This window comes from Triticum dicoccoides, chromosome 2B, assembly GCF_002162155.2.
Source record: "Triticum dicoccoides isolate Atlit2015 ecotype Zavitan chromosome 2B, WEW_v2.0, whole genome shotgun sequence".
Classification (NCBI taxonomy): Eukaryota; Viridiplantae; Streptophyta; class Magnoliopsida; order Poales; family Poaceae; genus Triticum; species Triticum dicoccoides.
The window spans coordinates 166,008,667-166,016,380 of NC_041383.1; the positions used below are offsets into that span (position 1 = coordinate 166,008,667).

The 7,714-nt window shown below is 42.0% G+C and overlaps 1 long non-coding RNA gene across 1 annotated transcript; it reads left to right on the forward strand.

The window, feature by feature from the left end:
• Window positions 1-862: 862 nt before the first annotated feature.
• LOC119362811 lies at window positions 863-3,625 on the forward strand. The gene is made up of 3 exons (XR_005173647.1): window positions 863-2,501; window positions 2,781-2,894; window positions 3,367-3,625. It is a non-coding gene; the product is annotated as an uncharacterized LOC119362811 (long non-coding RNA).
• Window positions 3,626-7,714: the final 4,089 nt, after the last annotated feature.

Below are 7,714 nucleotides of genomic sequence, written 5' to 3' on the forward strand. Positions count from 1 at the left end.
CGAAATGACCTCCTCTGTTTCATGGACCTTGGAGATGCTTCCTTCTGGCCTGGCATGCTTACAAATGTATTTCTTTAATACTCCCATGAACCTCTCAAAGGGAAACATATTGTGTAGAAATACATGATAGAATGTCAATCTCATCAAATAGGTGAACTAGGACGTGTGTCATAATATTGAAGAAGGATGGTGAGAACACCAACTCGAAACTGACAAGACACTGGACCAAATCATTCTGTAACCTTAGCAGGATTTCTGGATAGATTACCTTCTGAGAAATTGCATTGAGGAATGCACATAGCTTCACAATGGCTAATCAAACATTTTCTAGTAGAAGCCCCCTCAATGCAACCGGAAGTACTTGCATCATAATCACATGGCAGTCATGAGACTTTGGGTTCTGGAGTTTTTTCTCTGGCATATTTATTATTTCATTTATATTCGATGAGAAGCCAGATGGGACCTTGTTACTGAGCATGCATTCTAAAAAGATTTTCTTCTCTACTTTGGTAAGAGCGTAGCTGGCAGGACCTTGATACTGCTTTGGATGCATGCCGTCTTTTTCGTTCAACGTTGCTGGTCCTCCCGTGCCCCAGGTGTTTCTTTTGTCTTCGCATACACGCCCAAGAAGCCTAGCTAGTTCACGCAAAGATTCGTCGTCATGTACATCACGTTGATTGTAGAGCGGACCTCTAGCACTACCCCAGTCTAATTTTTTCCTGACGGTTTAGCACATTCGTGAAGGTTGCCAGGCCTCCTTTAGGAACGTGCCGCACCCGGCCTTCAGGAACGTGGGTGCGTAGAATAATGCGTTCGTTTTGGCTTGGGAGAGGACGAAGAGTCAAAATCCCTAGAGTCTTCCCCATATCACTAGTTGCATCCCGCCGCCTCCTCCGTGTCTGGCGTCGCCGCACCCTGGTGCTTGATCCCAATCCCGCCGCTGCCGCCCCACGCCTCCAGCGCCATCTCCATCTCCATCCCCGTGGAGGGTCGGTCCCTTGCTGTCCAGCCACTCCCACGCCGCCTCCCTCTCATCGAAGGGCGCCTCCCTCGTCGTCCAGCGCTGCCCCCTCGCCGTCCAGCGGCTCCAGTGCCGCCTCCATCCCGATTAACGGGCGCCTCCCTCGCCGTCCAGCCACCCAGCGCCGCCTCTCTCCCCGTTGACTGGGTCCTCTCTCGCCCTCCAGATCTGCTTTCCTCGCCATTCAAATCCGATTCCCATGCCGGCCAGCCGCCTCACCCTTCTGTCTCCCTCCTAGTCCAGCTTCTCCCACTGCCAAGTCAACTCTTGGCGAACTGCAACCGACCTGGGGAGAGGAAGACCCAAAAAACGTAGCAGCATGCACTTTTTTTCATTATTGGTGTCTGAATCCTAGCAGAGAGTTCAGCAGTAGCCACAATGGTCTTTGTTTTAGTTAGATCTGTCCTAATAACACACCTGGTACTGTATTTGACTAACTTGAAGTTGACATATTGTGTTTATTTTCAGAAATCCGAGGGAAACATAAATTGGAAACTAGAGGAGTTATGGGCAACTTTACTAGTCTGAATCCCTAGTTGAGAGTTCAGCGGTAGCCGCAATGGTATATTTTTCTTTATAGTCTATAAGATTAATAGAATATATGCACGATTTGGAATGGCCGACATTGTAGGATAAATTAGTACTGTATTAGTTTTGAGGCTCCCTTCTTATATTCTGGTATTGTGGGCAATCGTGATTTTGGCATGCTCACTGGAATCAAGTGAGGTGAGAATATCGATCTTCCAGACACCTATTTCTTCTTGTGAATTTAGAAAAGGGAGGTTGAGACATCATCTCCATTTCCCTATTTCTCTAATCTATAGGGCAGTGAGATAACGATGAATGCGACAGCGAGAAATGATGGTTCTCCAAATCTTCCTTTCTGTGGTATCTTCTAAGGCATCCCTGATATGTCTCTTTTTGGTTCTTAATTTTTTTTGCTATGAATAGTTCATCTCCTAAATATATCTTAATTGTGTTTGTCTCTAGGAGCGTGACATCGTAACCCAGACTAGTTCTTTCCAGATTTAGATATTTAGCTCGACATTAAAATCGCAACTTCGTGAGATTCTAAACCTGAAGGGAGAGCACTACGTAGCGTTCCTATTTGATATCTCTCTTTTTCATATCTCATGGGATAGCTACACCCATGCCAGTGCTAAATGCTTATTACTTGGTTGCACTGCTGAAATTGAGCTGAATTACACTTCTACAACTTTGTAGCTATATGTGAGCCTCCCACTAATTTTTTGACAGTTGCTTAGTTAGGTACACTCATTCATGGTTTTTTATTACAGTTTCTTAGCATACATGATATGCTTACCAACAGGTTCTTGTACTACTATCTTCGAACATTTCAAAGCTTAAGACATGGCAAACTGATGAGTTGGACAACTTTATGATGCTATCACCAATTCATTTTAAGCATACATATATAGCAGTTCTTAATTCTTGGTGATCAAAATGCGCATGATTTAAGGTACTAAGTGATGTGCTAACATATTTTGCACTTACCTATGTTGTTTTACATATGCCCATTATTTTCTATTCATGTTCATATAACAAAATCTCATCGAAATATTGGCAAGCAATTCCTACAGCAACGCGCAGGGTATCATCTAGTAACAGTAGATAGTTTATTTTGTTAACTAGAGAAGTGCTACTGGTGACAAGTTATATAATAGGTCCATGTACTAAAACCCAGCGTATATATAATAGGTATTTCCCGATGACAAGTTATTTTCTTTGTGATTACTAGGTTCCAAACCTGTTGTTTGATGTTACTGGTATTATGTTTGGTCAATGGCATACCTTCTGGGAGTTCTTCTTTGCAACTTTGATTGGGAAGACCAGCATCAAGACTCGTATTCAGGTCTGTTCTATACATTTTTTATCAATTAATCCTTGTTTTAGTTGTTTTTAAGGTACTTTGGTCATAGACTATTGTAGTAAAAGGTTCAGAGGTCCAACTTGTTTAATTTCATATGCACACTTGATACTGTTATAGTTGCTTTTAGCCATGAAGATTGTGATAACTATAGTCTTCAGATCTAAAATTATAGTTCTATGATGAAGTTATTGTGTAGTTGTCAATTCCTTGTGGTTTGGAGACGTTATAGAGAAAGTTAGAAGACATTCATGCCAACAATATAGATCATCTTTATCTAGTTCTATTTGCTGGAAACGACCTTATTTCACCACACTTATTCATCTGTGTACTGTCGAATGTGCATGTTCATCTCTTTTTTGTTTTCTGTATATCACAGTTATTCCTTTGGCTGTATTTAGTTGAAATCTGTTTCAACATTGGAAGTACTTAATACTTATAATTTTTTCCCTTTTAGGTGGATGGATCTTCCCAAGCCTAAGAGCATGCTGGTACTCTGTTTGGCAGCTTCTTCCCATGCCAAGAAGACCATGGTGCTACTTCGGCCAAGGAGAATCATTTAGGAATGTATTTTCTGACTGTTCAGCTTCGTTTGTCTTTTGGAGGGGCTAAATGGAGCAGCTCTTGTTCTTTTTAATTTTTTGGTAACCATGAGTTGGAATATCATTTTGTGAACAATTCAAGATATTACAATGAATGTGGTCTTATTTACTCAGGTGTGCATATTGCTGTCCAGAAATATGAATGGAATCAATTTGTATTTTTGCTGAATTCTGAATGATTTAATGTAATACCTACCGAATTTGCTGTTCTGGACTTCTATACAGTAGCATGTTCATTAGCAGAAGTTCAATCCTGAAGGTGTATTCCTGACAGGGATACCATCAGGAAAGACAAACTTAGGGCAAAATGTCGTCCGTCAGGAAACGCCATCAGGAATGTATTTCCTGACGGTTACCCTCATGAATGAAGGTCATTCCGTACAGGCTGTTGCTGACGGGTGATTCCTGACGGTATGGGCATGTTCCTGGCGGGTATGGCTTATTCCCGACGGGTTTCAGCCATCAAGAAAACTCAATTTGGGGTAGTGTAGGTCTTTCTAATAGGGTAGGTCCCAAAATATAGATTTCTTATTTCACATGGGTGTGTGTCCGTTAGTATCATTCAGAACAGATTGTCCGCCAGGACCTTTTCCATAGATTGATTTTAAAAGTTTGACCATATCAAATATATCATCACTAGTACGGAGGACATGCTTCTTCCCATGATCTGCCTTACCTTTGAAATGCTTGCCTTTCTTTCTTAAGGCATGCTTGGACAGAAAAAATCGACGATGTCCCAGGTATACATTCTTCTTACGTTTGTCAAGATATATACTTTCAGTCTCATATAAACACTGTGTGCATGCATTGTGTCCCTTGTTTGTCTATCCTGAAAGGTCACTAAGAGCAGGCCAATCATTGATGGTTACAAACAACAATGCTCGTAGGTCAAAATCCTGTTGTTTGTGCTCATCCCACGCACGTACACTTTTCTTATTCCACGGCTGTAGAAGTCTTCAACTAATGGCCTTAGGTACACATCAATGTCGTTGTCGGATTTCTTAGGGCCTTGGATGAGCACTGGCATCATAATGAACTACCGCTTCATGCATAACCAAGGAGGAAGGTTATAGATACATAGAGTCACGGGCCAGGTGCTATGATTGCTGCTCTGCTCCCTAAAAAGACTAATGCCATCTACACTTAAACCAAAACATAAGTTTCTTGCAAGACCTGCAAAGTTCGGCCACTTTCTCTCGATTTTTCTCCACTGCGACCCATCAGCGGGTACTCTCAACCTCCCATCTTTCTTACGGTCTTCTTTGTGCCATCACAACAACTTGGCATGCTCTTTATTTCAGAACAGACGTTTTAACCGTGGTATTATAGGAGCATACCACATCACCTTGGCAGGAAGCCTCTTCCTGGGGCGCTCGCCCTCAACATCATCAGGGTCATCTTGTCTGATCTTATACCGCAATGCACCGCATACCGGCATGTCAAATTCTTGTACTCCTCAGGATGCAGTCATTAGGGCATGCATATATCTTCTATACCTCAAATCTTAGAGGGCAGAGAACCTTTTTTGCTTCGTACGTACTGTCAAGCAATTCGTTATCCTTTGGAAGCTACTACTTCTTTATTTTAGTAGCAAACCAAATCCCATGTCAGATACACCATTCTCTGCCTTCCATTGCAACAATTACAGTGTGGTACCGAGCTTTGTGTTGTCATCTTCGCAATTTGGGTACAACCGTTTTTTGTGTCTAACATGCAATCGAACTTCAACTTCTCCCTTTCACTTTCGCATCCTCTCTATGCATCAACAATGACTCGGCGAAGATCATCATCGGGCACATCTGGTGCCTCTTGATCTTCAACTTCCCCCATTGCAGTATCACCGTATTCAGGGAGCATAGGATAGTTATCATCATCCTCTTCTTCTTCATTGTCTTCCATCATAACCCATCTTTCTCTGTGCTTGGTCCAAACATTATAGTGTGGCATGAAACCCTTCTCAAGCAGGTGGAAGTGAAGGATTTTCGAGGAAGAGTAATCCTTTGTATTCCCATAGGCAGTAAGTGGACAATACATAAAATCATTCTGCTTGTTTGCCTCAGCCACATCGAGAAAATTATAAAGGCCCGTAATGTACTCAGAGGTGCGTCGGTCACCGTACATCCATTGCCGGTTCATCTGCATGCATTATATAATTAAGTATATCAAAAACCATTACGGAACATCATGAATATAGAAATGACCAAATTAATACAAGTTCATCATCACACTAAAACCAAAGTACAGTAGTGATCAAATGTTATTATTGGAAAAATAAATACATAAAGTTCATACATAGTTCTCATAGAATAACATACAGCTCTCTAGAGCATCTAATTAAAACATACATTGAAACTAACATACAACTACATAAAACATTTAAATGCAACAACAAATACGATCAAAATCGCAACTAAGGTAACAACTGATCCAACATCATAATGATACCAAGCCTCATTATCAATGGCATATTTTCTAATCTTTCTAATCTTCAAGCGCATTGCATCCATATGGATCTTGTGTAGATCAACAACATCGGCAACATGCAACTCCAATTTCATCTTCTCTTCTTCAATTCGTTTCAATTTTTCTTTCAAATAATTATTTTCTTTTTTCGACTAAATATAACCTCTCGACAAGAGGGTCGGTTGGAATTTCCGGTTCACATACCTCCTAGATAAAAACATCTATGTCACATTGGTCGGCATAATTGTCATAAACACTAAATGAAACAAATAGTTATAAAAGATAATATGCCACATCTGAATCATAGACCGGAGGAGAGCCAATGGGGGCGTATACCAAAACCATGGCACTATATTATAATAAACAACAATACAAGTAAGAAAATTATACAAGTAGCTATGTAAATCATATAAGTAAGAATTTTTCTTTTAAAAAGAAGATAAGAACAAGAGGCTCAACACGGTGGTGCCGGCGACGAGATCGGCGCGGGCGATCGGCAGCAGTGAGGACAGGGACAGGGACGGGACGACACCCTACACATGTGCAAACTCTAGAAGTTAATTTGAGCTCAGATTGTGCATCTAAATCAAAATAACTCCCACATACACTCCTCCACTAAAACTCACAAACCACTCTACTTCTAGAGCATTTGAAATGAGCTAAACTAGTAGTGAGAGATGGAAGGATGAAGTTGCTAACCTTTTAGAACACTTGGATAGTTGGTGCACCCCCAAACCTAGACAAATCTTGGGGAAAATGTAGCTTGAAGGTCGAGCTTGGAGAGGAGAAAGCTTAAGTGTGGCTCGGGCATTTCATCGAACACATGATGTGCATAGGAGGTGAGAACAGAGTAGCACACACCTCCCACACGCCTGTCGGCCAAAAAACAGAGGGCAGAGCGGGCAGGGGCGAGCATATATATAGGCATTTTTTTAGTCCCGATTGGTGTCTAAAACCGGGACTGAAGAATGACCTTTAATCTCGGTTGCAGACACCGACCGGGACTAAAGGGGTTGCGCCAGGAGCGAGGCCCTTTGGTCCCGGTTGTTGTTTGGAACCGAGACTAAGAGTAAGTATAATAAGGTGATGCAAGCGGGCTGTAAGGATTAAATATTGTATTATTGCTTAGTTGGAAGAGAGAGAAGATGAGAGAGAAGGGAAACGGGCTGTAGACTTACAGCCGGCTGTAGCACGCGCTTCAAGAAGCTTTGTGAGAGTGAAAGATGGGTCATATGTTGACAAAGTAGTACTTTCTTATAGCCAAGTATTATACGTGTTAGCTATTATATTGGTTGTAAATGACATGGCAACATGTTATAGCCAGCAACTGGCTATATTACTAACCATGCTCTAAAGGTCACAGCCCAATCGGGACTGATGCCTGCCGAGGCCTGGCCGGCGTTCTAGCCGCTCAAACCGGGGCTGATGCTCCCATTAGTCCCGGTTCGTAACACGACCGGGACCGTTGCTCTGATCTGGCAAAGACCAAGCCCCGTTTTCTACTAGTGTGGTGCCATCAAATCTAGTTATATCGCAACACAATCAAGACACCGGTAACGACCAGTTTTACCACGCCGTTATTAGTACGTGGTCAAGCGGATGTTGTATTCTCTACTTCGGCATCCCTATATAAGGTGAAGTTAGGGTAAATAGACAAACTCAGTTGGTTCAACAAGATCGACAGGACCACAGCCTCTAACCACAATGTTCATGCGTGAGAGAACAACTAGCACCTCGCAA